The sequence below is a fragment of the Talpa occidentalis genome, unplaced genomic scaffold (genome assembly GCF_014898055.3).
Source record: "Talpa occidentalis isolate TD23 unplaced genomic scaffold, MPIMG_talOcc4v2.1 talOcc4.12, whole genome shotgun sequence".
Lineage (NCBI taxonomy): Eukaryota > Metazoa > Chordata > Mammalia > Eulipotyphla > Talpidae > Talpa > Talpa occidentalis.
In genome coordinates, this window is record NW_023601212.1 from 33,489,927 (window position 1) to 33,509,087 (window position 19,161).

A 19,161-nucleotide genomic window follows, 5' to 3' on the forward strand; every position below is an offset into this window, starting at 1 on the left:
GAATTTTCAGCAGCCTACCCTGTATTGTGCCTTGTTTGCTGCTGCACATTAGGGTGTTCCCTGAGGTGATGAGATGTTGAAAAGGCAATTATTATAGATAATGATTTTGATGTGATAATATTAGTTGATTTGAATTTTACGTCATCATTCCTGGATGTATCAAATGTTACTTTATTTTCCTGAATTAAATTTACTCCTGCAAGTCATTCATTTATTCATGCATTTATGGCACTAAGAAAAATTATTCACAAGTTGAAAATGAGAAAGAAAAAAAAATCAACTCCTGATATTCCAGAGGGCCTTACATCACAAGTTAGTCTATTAGATAAAAACAAACTCACAGAGTTTCAGCTTTAGATAAGGTTACCCACAGATGAATGATATCAAGATTACTCTGATAAGAAGGGAAAAAACAAGACCGCAGTTTTTTAAGTACACATAAAACCAAGAACACTATGATATTCAGAAAATACCAAGTACTTTTTTTTTTTTTTTTTGGCTAAAATGAGTATCATTTCTTTACCAGTCTCACTTCTGTCCTTGTTCTAGTCTCCCTTCCTGTGGATAAGGCTCAGTGAGCCACCCAGTCTTAGAATTGCCCTGTTTCCTGACAGCACCAATCTAGAGCAAATCCTGGCTGTCTTAGACCTCTACTGTAACTACACAACAAAACCTCAAATCCTGTAATAGTTTCCTTATCATATTCTCTAACTGAGACTCTCCACAGTTCCCCATGGCCAGAGTCCTCCCTCCCTACAATGAGTAATAAACATGGCTCGTTCAACTATCAGTGTATTCTTGGTGGACTTTGATTGAAAGTCATCAACAAAATTGAGAGAAAAGGCTGATTATACGGCATTTTAATTCCATGCCAAGAGCAGTGGTTAGTGGGTCTGAAATATCCTGTGACTCTTTAGGAGAATAAACTTTGTATTATTGATTAAATAATTCTGTAAACTTACTAAGGTATGAACATTTTTAGATGACCTTTTTTCTTTTCTACAGAGCAGATGATAACAAAGGTTCTGATTTTATTGCCCTGAAGGATAGTAACCAGTTTTGTACTTAATGTCGAAGTCTAATTTCAATCTTTCTTTTTTCCCACTCATAATACAAATCTTCGTTTTTAAAAGTTCTTTGAATTTATCATTCTTTTTCTACCCTCACTAATGGTCTCTATTGGTATGTTAATCATGCTTTGACATTTTGAGACTTATACTCTGCTAGTTTGGACTATAAAATGAAGTGCTGAAATAGAGAATCTCTTGGGAAAAAATTCAAGATGTGTTTTGTACTACCCCTGTTAACATAGGCTTTGAGTGAAGGCGTGAAGTGGAGCGGAGGGGCTGCAAGCAAAGGGTAGTTGAGGATTGTAGTGAAGCAGAGTTTATTTTCAACTCATTTAAATTCTCCCTTGATCCAGTTTAACCCCCACCCCATCCCAGGGTGCCAGCCTGTAGGTCATATCTCTAGAGCAGCGATTGGATGTCTTAGAGGCTGTTATTAAATCATGATTAGACTTTTCTTCTTTGCTCTAAATAATGTAGGAACTCATCAAATATGTATCTACATTTGCACATCTGGGAAAATGTGCTGGGGTTTTAAAAAATGATCCTATAATGGGTACGACTCTCACAGTGATCTTTGACCCAAAGCGATAAAATCTCAGCTGGGTTGAGAATGAGACAACTCGAAGCTTTATTCCCAAAAGATTGAGTACAATCCTGTTTTTTTTTAGGATGTAGAGCAGCAATGAATATAAAGGCACTGTGGTTTCTCAGCAGAAAGTCAATGAGGACACATTTAGGAAGCAGAGCTGTAAGATATGAAACTGTATTCAGGAAAGGATTTTTAAAGAATTGTTTTATATGTTGACATTGTTGTGAAACTAACAGTTCTCTGTCCAAGTTGATAAAAAGATGAAAGGCATGTAGGAGACTGAATTCATGGTACCTGATTCTCCCCCTTACATTCCTGTGAATGACTATTTAAAGCAGGTATTCTAACTCCTAGGGCTTGTCATAGAATTTCAGACCAGTACCTCCCACCCAGGAGCCTGGATGGTACACTGGCCAAGGACCCAGGAGATTTAGGCCTTAGATCTACCAAAAACAAGGTGATGCTCTTTGTTCTATGTATGAGATTTTTTCTTCTTCACTTTGGGACTAGAAGAGATGACACTGTAAATCAAGTGATAACCTCTCTCTGACTTGTGTGCTTTGCTGTGTCACATATATAACATAGGCCAACTGAAGACTGCAATGAGACAAATTGTTTGTCTTTTTACTTATTTCACAAATATTATTTTGGAACTTGCTAAGTGTTAGGCTCTGGGCTAGGTCATGGGAAAGAAATGGTATCTGAGACTGGCCACTGACTGCCCTCACAGAGATTAGTGGGGAAGAATTAAGGGGTAAACTTCATGAAGTGTCCAGGGCATCAACTGTCTAGATACAGCTTGCCTTGTTTCCTATAGCAGCTCTATTCCGTACTGTTTAATGACCTGGGAAAATCATTTAGTTTCTGTGTGTTCTAGTCTGTAAATCAGTAGATAATAATTAAAATTCAAGAGAGAATAGTATATATAAGCTATTTAGGACAGTGGAGGTAATTAATGAGTGTGAACAGCTAGGAGTTAAATTGTTTGCCTCTGAGACATGAGATGCGGTGGGATGTGGAAATGGCATCCGCATGACCTGTGGGACTGTAAGACTTGCCTGTGTTTTGACTTTGATGGGATAAATGTGCTGACGATATGTTTCGAAATGGAAACTTTGTAAAGCACAGAGACCAGAGAACTCCCTGTTTTTTAGAAAATTGAGAGTGGGCCTCCCTGGTGGCACATGGGGTTAAGCACAGCACTGTGAAGCTATCTGCAGCCACTGTAGCGCAAGTTCAATCCCTGGCCAGGGAGCTACCCACATGGTGCAGCAGACCTCTCCTGTCTCGCCCACTGCTCCCCTCAGCAGTTTATTTCAGTCATTCTACCTGTTCTGTACCTCACACTGTCTCTGGTGAATCCTCTCACACTACCCCTCCCACATCTGGCCTGTACCCCAGAGGGATGTCCAAAAGTAGTTGGGAAGGTAAGGAGTAAGATTTAGATGACTGGAGTGAAGATAAAAATAACCCAGCACTGGGCTTTTGAAAATGGATGCAATAAAATATATTTGAGGGCTTTCCTGGTGGTTCCAGGGTTAAAGACAGCACTTATCAAGCTATCACCAGCCACTGCAGCATGAATTCAATCCCTGGCCAGCCAGGGAACAACCCACATGGTGCAGCAGACCTCTCCTGACTCTCCTGTTGCTCCCCTCAGCAGTGTATTTCAGTAGATCTGCTTGTTCTGCTCCCCACTCTCTCTGGTGAATCCTCTCGCCTTCCACACCTCTAGCTTGCACCCCAGTTCTTGTATGCATAAATAAATAAATCTAAAAAGAACCCCCCCCCGTATTTGAATAGATGAAAAGCATCTCTAGTTCCGTCTTTCCTTATGGCTGTAGAAGAGAGATGCTTGAGAAGACTGATGTGGGGCCCCTAGGTGGTGGTGGCGCAGCGGTTGAGGGCTGGGCTGGGAAGCTGCCCACAGTCTCTACAGCGCTGATTCCACCCGGTGAGGATCCCACATGGCACACAGACATCTCCTGCCATGCCCGCTGCTCCCCTCAGCAGTGTATTTCGTCAGTCTGCCTGTTCTGTTCCCCGCTCTGGCTCTGGTGAATTCTCTCACCCTCCCTCCTGTGCTTCTGACTGTGCCCAGTGCTTGTGTGGATAAATAAATAAATCTTTAAAAAAAAAAAAAAAGAAGACTGATGCAAGACAGTGATGGTCTACCTGCTATAACACGATCTCTTTTAGACTGGACAACCCTGTTCAGGGCAGTTTCCTTCCCATGAGTGCCAGCAGCACCACACTGACCAGAGCCTCCCAGAGGTGGGCACTTAAGGAGGCGTCAGCACATTTGGAGGCAATGGAGGATCTTCCAAGCTGTCTCCAACAACACAGGGTAGCAGAGTCTTGGTGTAGAATAAACCTTCCTCACCCCATTTCTCTTAATTTTTTTTTGAAGCCATTCCAGGACATTCTTTTTTTACATCTTTTTTTTTTTTTAACTGAAAACTAACTTTATTTTAAAACAAAGTGCATAGTATCCTACTTGTCTTTTGCAATTAGTGTCATACAGCATGTTGTGGTTTGCAGTCTGTACTTGAGTAGTGCTTATGTAGTGGACTTCAGTAAAGATTCAGAAGGGTGGACATGTATAAGGATAGGAGATGAAAGGGAGTGATTTTTGACTTCCCAGCTTTATTTCCTTTATCTGGTCAGATGTGCTTGTGTGAGCACATTCTATGTTGTCCTTCCCACTTTGAAAACAGTGAAATCCTCTACAACTGAACCCCCTTTATTTTATTTTTTTAAAGATTTATTTATTTTTATACAAGAGCTGGGGTACAGGCCAGAGGCGCAGCAGGGTGAGAGGATTCACCAGAGACAAAGCAGGTAGCAGAACAGGCAGACGACAGAAATATACTGCGAAGGGGAGCAGCAGGTGCGACAGGAGAGGTCTGCTGCATCATGTGGGATTCTCCCTGGCCGGCTGAGATCAAACCCACACTGCTGAGGCAGAGGACAGCTTCACAGCGCGGTGCTCAACCTGCTGCAGCACCAGGGAGGCCCAGACTGCACTCCCTTTAAATTAGCATGTGCTATGCAAGAATTGTTTGGATTCTCTTGTCTGATAAAGGGCATACAAATATTTAAGGGAAAGCAGTTTCTACTATGTGAGAACCATGAAGCCCAGATTGACAAAGAACCAGTTGCAGGAAATCCATGATATTTTCTTGTCATATCAAGAATAGTTCTTTTATCCCCACAGACATAGACAAGATCTTTCACTAAATCTTTACTTCTAATTTTTAAAAAGAATCTTGTGGCTGAGAGAGCTTCCTCAAATAGTGATGCCTGCAGTATCGTGGGCGTTTGTGCTGCAGTAGTTTCATTATTTGTTTTGTCAGGTTCTAGTCCTGGCTGTGTCTCTGGGCTAGTTGAGTGATCATAGAAATCTCTTAAGCTCTTTGGCTGCAGACTGCTCATCTGTAACTGAGGATGCTTGTTAAAACAGATCCTTATGATCCTTTCATCACTATACGTTTGTGATTTATGTAAGTAAAGATGCAGGAACAACAATTTCTACAATATCAGCTTTCCAAAGATGATGTGCTAATGACATTGACTTGAGCTTCTTGGTGTGATGAATGCCATGAATTGCTTTTTCATCACCTGCAAACAGGGGAACAGTCATTTCTGAATTTGAGTCAACTGGTCTTTGTGGCAAAATACTCAGCTCTGCATTGCATTACTGCTGACCCTGGCTCCCTCTTATACCCATGGATAAGAAATACTGCCCATGAGTGTGAAAAGAGGGACTTCTCCATTCAGAGCAATTCATTTTGACATTAGCAAATGGTAAGATCTTTTATTAAATTTGGTTTTAGGTCTTAATGTGTATTTATTCCAGTGAGTCCAAGAAAACTCAATAAAGCTTTCCTTCATTTATTTAATAAACATTGATTAAATAAATTTAATAGGCATTAATAAACATTCTAATAAACATGAGTAGGTCTCTACTATTTTTTCTGTATTGCCATGAGTTTCCTGAAGAGGTTGAGTCTTATTCATCATTATGTCCACAGTACCTAGAAATATTAGAGAATGTATAATAGGCAAGACATGGGAATATCGGGCTTCCCTGGTGGTGCAAGGAGTTAAGCGCCGCACTATGAAGCAATCCGCAGCCTCTGCAGCACAAGTTCAATCCCTGGCTGGCCAGGGAGCAACCCACACAGTGCAGCAGACCTCTCCTGTCTTGCCCGCTGCTCCCCTCAGCAGTGTATTTCAGTCATTCTGCCTATTCTGTTCCCCACTCTGTCTCTGGTGAATCCTTTCACCGCCTGCATCTCTGGCCTGTACCGTAGCTCTTGTATGCAAAAATAAATAAATCTTTAAAAAAAAAGACATGGGAAAATCAAACACCCTTTTAAAGAATGTTTTTATAATATTAATTCATGTATTTGGTAATAACCCTCAATGAAGAGGGTGTTCATTTAAAAAAAAAATTCATTTGAGAACTTAAAATATGGCAATTCATAACCATAATGGCAACTAGTAGTCAAATAAGCTCTTTTCCCATAGACTTCTGACACTGTCTTTTATCTTTAACATAGGTTATTTTTTTAAAAAATTACTTATTTTTATGTTTTATATCATTGTTCATTTTTTTTTTACAGCATTTTCCTTCTTTTCTCAGGTGTATTCCCCATAGAATTTCCACCACTATCACCCCTGCACCATCACCATAGTCCCTTGTACTCTTCTTGCCCTCGTTTAACACAGCTTGTTATTTCTGCTTTTATTTCTTACTATTTCTACTTCACAAATTAGGCAAACAAAATGTATAACAATTAAGTAGTTTGTCCATGACCTCACAGCTAGTTAGTGATAGAAGTGGGATATGACATTGGATCTGTTTCAATAGTTGTTTCAACATTTTGGGTCCTGTCCCCCAATTTCTGCTGCTCACAGTCCCATGCAGTTGAGGACAGTCAAGGTGGGACTGTAAAGGTCTTGGGTCATCTGGTTCCACCATAGCTTCTTGATGTCCACTCTCATAGCACAATGATCTGCAAAGAGTGAAAGCTCTTTTACACATCAGTTGTCCCCAGAAATGAAGGACAGTCTCAGGCACTCAAACAGCTGTGTACATACAGACATGTCACATGAGCCGTGTCATCCATTAGTAACAAATATTGGTTGGGCATCATTGTGAAACTCATTACTTTTCACAGCTCTGTCTGAGCTTCTTGATCAGCAGAAACCCTGTTCCTCCACATTGAATACTATCAAACATTGGTGTCACTTGGCTTTGCAGTGGTAACCTGCTCTGGCTAAAGGATGCTCTCAATTTTATGGTGGTTTTTTCCAAATCTTTAGATGTGTAGACACTTGGTTAAAGATAAGGTAACTAATATATAAAAGAACTACTTTTTCATTGGGGCTAATATCCAACTTACTCATATTTCTTTGCAATTCACTGTATATTTGAAGCATTTAAGACATTACTATTAAAAGCAACACTCACATGCAAAAAATATAAGGAGTTCAAGCACTGTTCTTTTTTGTATCCAGATGGTGTCTGGTTTGTAAATGCAGAGAGTCAATAACATATCAGTGTGAAAATCTGTGTAGTTTTATATGGTTTAAAGTAACCATATAATCTTTACAAGTCCCCTGTAAGGCAGGGAGCATTCTCATTTTTTAGAGATGAGGGAATAAAGGCTCTGAGGAATTACATCATGAATTATTTATTCATTTAGCGTTATGTGAAATAGCACCATGTCAAGATCACAGGATTTGGAATCAGATAGACCAAACTTTTAGTTTCATTTCTGCTATTTTACAGGGTTTTTTTTTTTATACTGGCCAAGTTTTACAGCTCTGCTAAATTTCAGGATTTTTAAAAAAGTCTGTGTTTTAGGGCTAATCAAAGTACTCATCAAACTTGTAGTGTGAATTAAATGAGATAACTCATGGAACACATCAAGCACTTTATCTGGAACATAGTTGTTGATCAATTAAAATGGTGGCTGATATTGCTATATATTTTATAACTTTTTCACCTATGTGCTAGACACTGATAGGTGCTGGTGATTTGAAAGTAAAAGATGTCGTCTGTGGACTTGCCTAAATATTCACAGCTTGTGAGTAGAAGAGTTTTAAATATAGTGAAAAAAAGTGAGAAATTCAAAGAAATACAAATAAAATCCAGTTAAGAAAATGCTAGTGCCTCACAGTGTCAAAGTAAAATCCTTATTTTTGGCTTCCTGGCAGAATCTCTTCCCTTCAAATAAAAGGCACCCTGATTTCCAGCATATGGACTTGAATGTGACAGAGGTTGTTTGCACCATGGCCAGCACATTCTTTTCTTGCACAGTCATCACAGATAAAGAATTTTCTCAGGCACATGTTGAATCCAGGTAGAAAAATTTATCAATGATGTATTCCAAAGACTATTCATCTTGAATAAGATACCATGTTGCAAGCTGTCTTGTTTAACAGGCTTATGAGTGGTTATGGTTTCCATAGAAACAAAGACTAAATCTTTCCTTCAGTACTCTCCTGGAGGTCTCAGTAGACCTGCAAAATATGCCATGAACTGTCAAAACACTGTTTCTGCTGACATACGGAGAGAAGCATTTGTTGCTCTGTCAAGCTGGATGTCCTTGTGTGGCACGATGCACTGGAAATTTCTGTTAAGATGCTGCTTTTTACAAAGAAAATGCTTCTTCCTTAAATGTTCTACTTCAGTCTTTCACTGCAGTGTTCAACAGGCCAATAATTCAAGACTTAAATCCAGACCTTTTTTTTCATACACCTTGCATGCAACTTCTAATAGAAGAGTTCTTCAAATGCAAATTCCCCTGCTACAGTTTATTCCTAGTTGACTTGTCGTTTCATAGTAATTATACTTTGTCCTCAACCTACAAGCTAGGTCATGCAGTTCAGTTTTTATTTGCTAGGAAGATGCAGCAAACCCTTGGGAATTTTACCATAGCACTGCCAGAAAACCCGTAGGCTCAATTAGTTTATAATTTTCATGTAAATAAGGATAAAGATATTGATTGATCCATGCTACAGGGAAGCTCTGAAATACATAAAGAAGTCACTTCAAGGGCTAAAAATTATTCAAGCTTCAGCATTCTGTTTTTAAATCTAGATGGATAATCTATTGAAAATGGTCAATTATTATGAACTTGAAATATTAAATTCTTAATAGTGTAATGATGGTTGAAAGACCAGCTCTTAAGGGAACTAAAGTGGATACATCAGGCAGGTAGAGATTTAATTAGCTACAAAAGGCAGAAATGTTAACAATACATAATTTCATCCTCATTTTCAGAAGTTTATTTGTATAATAACCAATTCTGCATTAGGTCAGTGACCTTCATGTGAATAATTTTAATCCTTTATTTACTATATTTTCTTGTTACCTTTTGCCATTCAGTTGATTATGTGACCCATTAAATAAGTATTATTCCCTTTTTTCCTATTTATAAAAGAAACACCATTTCAAAAAGATTTAGTGAAATTCAGTAAATTACCAAGAGGAAAGCAAAGGCCAACCATCATCCAATTGCTAAGTGTTTTTACCACTAAATATAATTTTCTCATAATTTATGTATATATACCCATATAAGGAAACTTTCTAAAGACAAAAACAGGGATCGTACTCTTCTGTTTTGCAAGCACTTTTCATTTACTATCTAAGTGGGTTTTTATACTAAATAAGGGTATATATGTATATTGTGGCTAAATAATATTCCATTGATCCAGCAATTCATTAATCAATAAATAATTATTGATTCCCTTTGCTAGCATGAGATAAAGTGGTGAATAAGAATAAAAGGCCTCAAACTTATTTAATTGTTCTCTTATTAAGTACTAATCAGATTATCTCACCATCTTTAAATGAAATTTTGTTGTTGTTCACAACACTTAATAACTGGCAAAAGAACTGGGAGGAACGTAACATTATGTTTGGAAACTCTTTCCTTATTTAGGGTAATGAGCAAAATCTCCAGAAAAACCTTTGCTTTGTCCTTTACTACATTAAAATCGGGCCTCCCCGGTGGCGAAGCGGTTGAGCACGGGGCTGCGAAGCTACTTGCAGCCTCTGTAGCGCTGGCTCGATCCCCGGCCCCAACGAGGGTCCCACATGGCGCGCAGACCTCCCCTGCCGCCCCGCTGCTCCCCTCAGCAGTGTACTTCAGTCCTTCTGCCTGCTCTGCTCCCTGCTCTGGCTCTGGTGAATTCTCTCACCCTCCTGCGCTTCTGACTGTACCCAGTGCTTGTATAAACAAATAAATAAATCTTAAAAAAAAAATACATTAAAATCCTTTTTTTCTGCATCTTTTACGATAACAACTACCACTTAACGCATTTAATGAGTGCTGTCTAAATACGTCCCATATATTTCCTTTAATCTTCACAAATACTCCAGGAAATGGACAGAATTATTGCTTGCATTGTTCTCACTTTAATAGCTGAGGCAAATGAGGCACAGCCAATCGCTCAAGACCATGAAGTAACCAAATGAAGGACTGGGGTTTGAGCCTGGAGGCCTGATTGTAGAACTGTTAAGGATATAAAACGGGTTGCCTGACGGTCCTCACCCGCTTGCTTAAAGGGGACTTATTAATGCTAAACTGTAGACACACGCAATTCCCTTTGGTGGTCATGGGATTGGTAGTTCCCAGTATCTTGAAGGAGTGGGGGTAGAGTCCACAAGCCTGTATGGTGTTTGCTCAGGACATCATTTCCCTCTAACAGAACGTTTGCATTAAACTCCTCTTGTTGGCAATGAACTCGGTATACAGGTTTGCCCCGCTTTGTGAAAGGTCACATGAAGTCACTTCGCTTTTACTGTAGACCTAACTTGTAGTTGGTTGCGGTAACAGGAAAGATAAACCGAGAGGATTTCCACTTTTGTTTTTTAAATTATTTTATTTTATATAATTCTTACATAATTTTTCATTTTTGCACAATGTATGCATTATCATTTTGCTTATATTCCCCATACAATTGCACCCTCCCTTATTTTGACCCTAGTCCTTCCTCTCTCCATCCCCCCCCCCCCCGTAGTGTGTCTCTGGTTTGTAGTTGCTTGTTGATTTTGATTTTTACTTTGTATTAATTAGTCTTTTCCACTTTTAGAGTGTAAAGTGCAAACGGGATCAGCGTGGCCTTCGCGTGCAGGGCGCCTTTGCTTCATTAGCGGCTGTGCATGGGGCGTGGTCTCTGCGTCCCGGAGGCTTTGCCTCAGCTGAACCTTTGTGCGGGTGTGGCCTTTGCTTAAGTGAGGGTGCACCTCCAAGCCCCTTCCCTGGACCGACTCCACCCAGGCTGGTAGGTATTGTGATGTTTCTGCTTCTACCATACCCCGAGTGTAACTACTTTTGATGTGTTATTTAATTGGTTATTTAATGGGAACGCTCCAAGAATTTCCATATAGAGAAAGGGTAGTTGCTTCTCCACGTCTTTTCAGTTTCAGAAAGATTTCATAGAAACCCTCCACTTGTCCTGGCCTCTGTGTAACCTATTTTATTGAAACATTGGACATGACTAAAGTTTTACATGTCCAACTCGTAGGTAGCACTGTGAGCTTCTTGAGGGCAGGCACCCTAGCCTTAATTTTTGTGTGACTGGAAGGGTGACCGGTTTGTAAGAGGTAGCCAATAAATGCTAATGAATGAATATGTAAACAAGTACGTGAGGATGTGCTCTCTTGAAAATGCATCCTATCTCAAAGGAACGTAAGATTGCTCTGGGGAATAAGTAGTTAGAAAACGTAAAGAAAATGCAAACCTCTGCTGCAGAAGCCGACTTTTCCCACATGTGGGATTGATTGCAGTACAGAATGTGTTTATTTGTAGTGACTGGACGTTGTGTTGGAATGTTTCTTAGGTTTCGGGTGTTCATCGTTGAAATCAACGTGCGTAATTCTAATTAAGTTCACGGGAGAGTGATGTAGAAGTTAGCGCAGGCCCAGCAGCTGCTGGATGGCAGGGCCTCTTCCTTGGAGGGAGGGGAGCTATATCAACAGGTGCAGGGTTAGCCCTAGGCTCAGGAGCAGACAGGCAGTGTTTGCAGACTGGGTGTGGTTCTCTGCAGAGCGGGTAGGGATGGTCTTTTAGAAATTTGTGGGCGGGCTTGGTGTTCCTTGGACTGGGAGTGCCGTTGGCTTTGCAGACCTGAGAGGGGGATCTTGGATAGCCTTCACTGCTGGGAGAACTGGCATAACAGAGATTTGTCCCACATCCCTGATGATTGTTAAATCTTAAAAGGGATTATTTTATTATAAATTGCTTCCCTTTTATTTACCTTTGAATGGTATTTGTAGTTAGATTATCTTGGAATTTTATGTCTGGAATGTTTAAAAGACTCAGAGAATATTTGGTTATAGAGATGGGCATTGGGTCTCAACAAACCAGGCTCCAGTTCTTCAGAACAAAAATGTTCTGGTTGATTGCAAGATTTCATTTCTCTCAGATGTTGAATTCCAGGTGAAATGTTAAGGTGAGGTGTTTGGTAAATATCTTGAGAGAATTTTTGACTTAATGAGTGTGACATATGTCAAGTCTCCATTTCCTCATGCTGGTTGTTTTCCTTTCTTCATTTCCCAGTAAAGACACATTGTGACAGGATTTGGGGAAGGTGGATTTTTCTAAATGCAATTAGAAGATTGCTTTATGTCTGACATTATCTGATATTTTTCTTGAGGAAGATAAATCAGGCTGCAGGATATTGGATAATTTTAGATTGGTAAAAATCACACCTTCCAGATTGGGCCAGTCATTCTAGAGGCAAGTAAAAATAAATAGCGTTTGTCATATTTTCTTATACTACAGAGTGTTCCTTTTCTCTTTTGACCATGTTCAAAAGAGACCATGTTCCCTGATTCTTTGGACTCTTCATTGGTAAGAAAGTTGAATACCTGATTGAGCTGGGACTTCTCTTGGTCTTGACTTCATCACCTTACGTTCTCATCTTGCCTTAGAGAGCAAACACAAGCTTGTTTCTTTGCTTTCTAGGCTAACTTCTCTTTGGGGCCTGCATCCCTGGCCACATGTGAATATAAAAATTTATAGCTAGTGATTTTGGAATCTTAAGTATTACTCTGTTGGAACATACTAGAAATCATTTTCATTCAGAAAAATGTCAGATTTTAAAAAAAGATTTATTTATTTATACAAGAACTGGGGTATAGGCCAGAGGTGCGGGAGGGTGAGAGGATTCGCCAGTGACAGAGCTGGGAGCAGAATAGGCAGATGGACCAAAAGCACTGCTGAGGGGAGCAGCAGGTGAAAAATGTCAGTCTAAGTTTCAACTTCCAGTACCCCTGCCTCTTTGTGTTTCCCAAAAGACACACGTTTTGCATGGAGGAAAATCTGGATTGATAACTGGCTGCATTCTGATTTATTCCTCAATATGTAACAGTTTAAATAGGCTTAAAAGGCCAGGCATACATTGCCTGATGAATCAGTGATTAAAATCCTAAACCTACTTTTATCTGCACAAGAACAGATTCCTAACTGATCTGCCATGACTGACTCTTTTGTCTCCTCATATTTTGGGAAAGGTAGACTGTAAAATAAACATGTCTGAATTTTTGTGGTGGTGTTTGTTTTGTTTTTGCAAGCACAGAAGCAAAAGCAAAACAAACATAATCACCACTGTGGAAAAAAGAGGGTGCTGAAAATGAGCCAAAAGCCAGAGGCAAGAGGCAGGCAGAGGGTTTTGGAGGTGCATGGGGAATCTAGTATTCAGTGATGAATGACCTTTTCTATCATGGTAAGAAGCCTGAAGGCCTCCCGGTTCTTGCAGGATTTAAACCTAGTCAACTGAGACTGACTTGAGCAGCCACATTTTTCAATCTTCTAAGAGTTATCATTGAACCAAAAATTCTCTCAGAAATAAAGACCTTGAGTGCAGGCCTCAAGGTCTGGCAGGCCAAGGTGTTACAGGGGTGTGATCTGGGAAAAGAAAATCAGTAATATACTGAAATCCATCAAATTCTTGATCAACTGAGCTGTCACTTTGCCAAATCCAGAGGAAAGGGCAGTGGAAGTGGGAAGTAGAAGAACTCAGGAGAAGTCAGTAGATGAACTTAGGGAAGCAGGCGGAACTCACCAGAACTACTGCAGATCTGACTGGTGGGGGTCTTGGGACTTGGAAGGTATGGAAGTATGACTAACACTACAGGGTCATGAAGAGCTGGATAGCAAGCTGCTCTACATGTGGGTCGTGCCAGGCACAGCGCAAGGCTGCAGCCGCTGACACTTGGATTGGTCTCTTTCCTTCTCTCACAGCTTCCTCTGAGATGGGCTCTCAGGGCCTGCATTGACTAGACTAAGATGCCCACCATGCCCCCAGCCCTTCTCATAGCCAGCTCCGGGCTCAAGGCAGTGCTGTCCCTGCTACAGACCTATGTGTTGGCCCTCACTCCAGGCCACCTCTACCAGCAATCTGGACATGTGTGCCCCTGTGTAACATCCTCCCTCCCTGCCCACTCCTTCCATGGATTCTTGTTCAGGGTCAGATCTGCACACTATTAGTATTAATGCCCTAAGCTCTGTATGAACCATATACGACCTGATTTTTTATTCAGCAACCTTGAATATTATCAGATCATTTAATCCCAACTAATTCAGTCTTGCAAAAAAGTGTCAAGTTGGGAAATAAGGCATAAAAATGAGTTGTTTTCATTAAGAAATACAACTCATGGCCCTCTCTGGTGGCTGTCCGCAGCCTCTGCAGTGCTGGTTTGATCCCCCCCGGCCTCAGAGCAACCCACATGGCGAGCAGACCTTTCCTTTCTCGCCCACTGCTCCCCTCAGCAGTGTATTTCATCAGTCTGCCTATTCTGCTCCCTGCTCTGTCTCTGGTGAATCCTCTCACCTTCCTGCGCATCTGGCCTGTACCCTGGCTCTTGCATAAATAAAATACATCTTTAAAAACAAAACAAAACAAATACAACTCAGAAATATTCCAAATTTTGCTTTGGGAGGAAAATATCCTGGTGGACCTTTGACCCTCTGGCCTGATTTCACTTGCTCTAGGGCCTTCCTTGTGTGGGCTCTCGTTGCCAGCAAAGCTGCCCAAAGGCAGCGCTGACCCCTTTGACATCCTCTGCCTGGAGTAGACAGAGTCCTTCCTAAGAGTTTTTACAAAATGGTTGAGGAAGATTGAATGTTCACTTTATTGAATTGTAGGGAATGACAAGGGAAATATAAAGTCCAAGATACTATTGTTAATTGAATCCTCATGGGGTGTTGCTTTTCTTTTTTTGTCAATGGAGCCTGCAGGAGGATGGATGCCCATTTCTTTCTTTTTTTAAATTTATATACTTTATACGTTGTAATTCATTCTCCTCTCAGGTGTAATCCTCATAAAATTACCACCACCCAGACCCCCATGAATTGTCACCAGAGTCCCTTGTGTTCTTCTCGCCTGTTTTGATCCCTCTCTCTCCCCCTCCCCAGGTGAATGTCTTAGATTTATAGTTTGCCTGCTAGTTTTTGTCTTTTTTTCTGATCCCTTGTTTGTTCCCCTATATTCCTCCTATAAGTGAAAACATCCAATATTTTTCTCTTTCCTTCTGACTTAATTCATTGAGCATAATCCCTTCCAGCTCCATCCATGTTTCTGCGGATGATGCTCATTACTCTTAACCCTGGGAAAATGAGAGATGGTATCCTGTAGTTCCAATCCATAAGCTTTGTGTTCTGTGCTTTCTTTTCTCAGCCTGCTTCTTTGTCTTGTCCTAGGTCACAGTGTAGGCACAGAAAGGGGAACAGGAAATGCCTCAGGGGTAGTGCAACTCACACACTGAGATGCAGAAGACAGGGTTACCTCTGGGCAGGCACTACTCTACATGTCTTTCAGGCTTCCCCGAAGCTAGAATGGGAGTTTTTATTGTAAACACCTTGTATCCAGGCTTGTGAGAGCCACCCTTTCACATCTGGTGTCACAACTGATGTTTTTCTATGAAAGTTTCATGGATAGCATACATGTCTTGCACTAGAATAGAGTTTTTGACCTCTAAACACTTCCGCAGAGGTTTGTCTATCTCTCCTCTCACTAGCCAGAGGGGTATGGGTCTCCCTACTTTCAGATCTGGCCTAACCTCTTTCATGGGTTCTTTGGAAACATCACTTAAAATTCTCTGAGTAGGGCTGCTGGGGAGAAACCCACATGGCATGGCAGACCTCTCCTGTCTTGCTCGCTGCTCCCCTCAGCAGTGTATTTTGTCAATCTTCCTGTTCTGTTCCCAGCTCTGTCTCTGGTGAATCCTTGTACCCTCCCGCACATCTGGCCTGTACCCTGGTTCTTGTATAAGTAAATAAATTTAAAAAAAACAAACAAACAAAGCAAACTTGGGTTTAAAAAAAAATTCTATGAGTAATTAGAATTGTGATAACAGTGCCTTTTCCTTGGTGTAGGAATTGCTGAGGGAGCAGACCTGAAATGCATATGTAATGCTTTTTTGCAGGTGCCCTGTGGAATACCAATATAGGGACACCATTCTCACCTGTGAGTTGATGCAGACAGGGAAAACACAGGTGATTCTTGGGCTGAGAAGTCTGTGCTCTGTAAGCTCAACAATTTGTATCCTTTTGTATTTTCTTTGCTTTTCGCTTTCTCTATACCATTCCTATTGAAAAATCCTAACTTGCCTTGTTGTATTAGGATGAAAAGAAAACGAGTTTTTCTACTCATGCCTCCCTGTCGGCCCACATTTGAAAAAATTCTTAGGGAATCCATTAACAAAACTCATTTCTACAGTGTTAGAGCAATTTTGTTTTCTGTACTCCTTCTACCTTTATTCCACAAGATCTCATTGCTTTTTTTGGATACAATTTAAAATCATCCTATATAGAACTTGGACAGTCTCTTCTGTGAGAAGTAATGGCCCTTTGTAATGGAAGAGCAAGACAGGGATTCTTTCTGGGGGAATGGAAAAGGGTCAATTCCTCACCAATTTTTATCATACTGAAAAATTGCATGTAGATAATTTAAGAACTCCTGTGTGGATGGGCTTACACTCCTTTTGGAGGTAGATAAGATTGCACATTTCATTTGGTGCAGGTATCCCAGTGGGACTAGAGGGTTCTAATTATTAGCTAGTGAAGGAATCTACAAGGCTCTATGGAACTTGTCTTTAGAGAAAGGAAATTGCTTCTCTCAGTTATACGTTTTTAATAATCTAGCATTAGGGCAGGCTTGAGTTTCTCAAGTGCCTGATTGTGTTATACATTACATAAGTGCTGATTATCTGTTCCTCTGATGTGGTGGATGGTTCTACATAAAATGAGAGTCAACAAGAGAACTTCTATAGGATATGCTTATCAAAATAGAGCAGAAAGCCAGTTTTATCAATAAAAGAATGCAAAGACTTCAGTTGGCTTTGTCCTGTATTCATGAAGAAGCCTGGCATTTTACCTGCTCTCTGGCCAGTCTGTGTATATTTTTTAACTTGTAAGAAATGGACAGATGGTATCACATACATAGAAAATATAAATAGAAAGGTAAGTAAACTACAACTCAGCAAAGTACCATACAACATGGCTTTTTATTGACTTTATGGGGCTTCCAGTTGGCAGAGGTTGCTTTGGCAGTGAACATGTATTTAAAAATAGCATGTGAGTTAACTTGTATTTTGAAAATCAAATACTGTCAAATTCTGGAAGGCAGCCCATTATTTCAAGATAACCTCTTTGGTTTATTCTTCTGACAAGTAAAGTACTTTTGTGAGCTGCATGAATTGCTAATTTTCTGCAAAAAATCCTAATCTTTCTTTGTATGTTAAGCTGGCCTAAAGGAAAGTATGTCTGTTAAGATACAACAGAGCAGCTGCCCATAGTTCCAGCTCTATTCCCTTGCCCCAAGCTTCACCTTTGTCTTTAGCCTGTGCTTATTATATTCTGCTTTTCTGAAATGCTGACCTGCCTCTTCTGTTTTTTCACACCCACCCTTTCTGCAGGGTACAGCTAAAAATCCACTTTAATGCATTTCTCTGACTAATGGACACTTTGTTTCTTTTTCATTTTGCTAGAGAATAAATAGTGTGTATGTGTGCTTAAGCACTTATTTGTGTCTTCTAGTATGCTGTGCTGCTATTACTACTGTCTCTACTGACACCAGGAAAGACAGTAAATTACTCTCAGAAAGAAAGTTTTAGGCGGTGTGTAAGATGTTGTAGGGTAAATGATTTTCAGGCTTTTCTGCCCTCCCCATTAGGATTGCCCTGCCTGATGGGGCCCCTGCATTTTCTTACATTGTTATAAGTTATGTTGTTTACTTCTGTGGGCCATGGCAGCAGTATTGAGATACTCTCCAAGAGAAGCAGAGGCAGGAGAGGCAGGAGAGAGAACAGGAGAGGAGAAAGAACGCCAGAGAAATCCAGAGTGAACACTTGCGTGGGGGGGGGTGCAGGGGCCTGGAGGCCTACCTGCCCTCCTGACCCCCTCCCCTGTCCCCCTCCCTCCACCACCAGTGGTGTACCTGGTTGCTGTATGAGAAAGTCACTGAGGGCTCGAGGACTCTCCTTTACCTGGCCTGCATGGAATTGCAACAGGGTGGTCCCCAGGAAAGGGGGAGGTTTCCTGCCCCACCCAAGGGAGGGTGGAGCTGAGTAGGAAGAGGAGAAGCTGCAGGAAGAGACTGAGGAAGGAAGCAGGATGGAGCCAGGAGACCTGGAAAAGGCGCATGGAGCCTAGAGACATGTGAAGAAACTGTGCTTGTCTTTTGGTCGTGGACTGGGTGACACAGATGTGGGTGAGACCCGTGGGGAGGTGACCATGGCAGTTTTTATTTTGATGTTGATTTTGTTCTTTTTTTTCCGGGCTTGTCCGGTTGTTTGTGACCCTTTTCTGTGGGTCCCCACTGGAAGATGCTTTAGACTTTTAGCAGGCTTTGGGGCTTTGTTCTGCGCCATTTCCATATGGATGGACTTTTACCCACGAGGGGATGGGTAACTTTGGGTGCTTCATTTAGAAACTAGACTCTTTGCCTCACCTGTATTGTTTTTTAGTTTTTATTAAAGTTTCTTCCCATTAAAGTTTTTTATGTTTTGTGTTGATGCGGCGGATGGCAGAACCCATTTAGAATAGGCAGGTTGGTGGAGCTGAGCAGGAAGAGGAGAAGCTGCAGGAAGAGACTGAGGAAGGAAGCAGGATGGAGCCAGGAGACCTGGAAAAGGCGCATGGAGCCTAGAGACATGTGAAGAAACTGCGCTTGTCTTTTGGTCGTGGACTGGGTGACACAGATGTGGGTGAGACCCGTGGGGAGGTGACCATGGCAGCTTTTATCTTGATGTTGATTTTGCTCTTTTCCTTCCGGGCTTGTCCGGTTGTTTGTGACCCTTTTCTGTGGGTCCCCACTGGAAGATGCTTTAGACTTTTAGCAGGCTTTGGGGCTTTGCTCTGCGCCATTCCCATATGGATGGACTTTTACCCACGAGGGGATGGGTAACTTTGGGTGCTTCATTTAGAAACTAGACTCTTTGCCTCACCTGTATTGTTTCCTAGTTTTTATTAAAGTTCC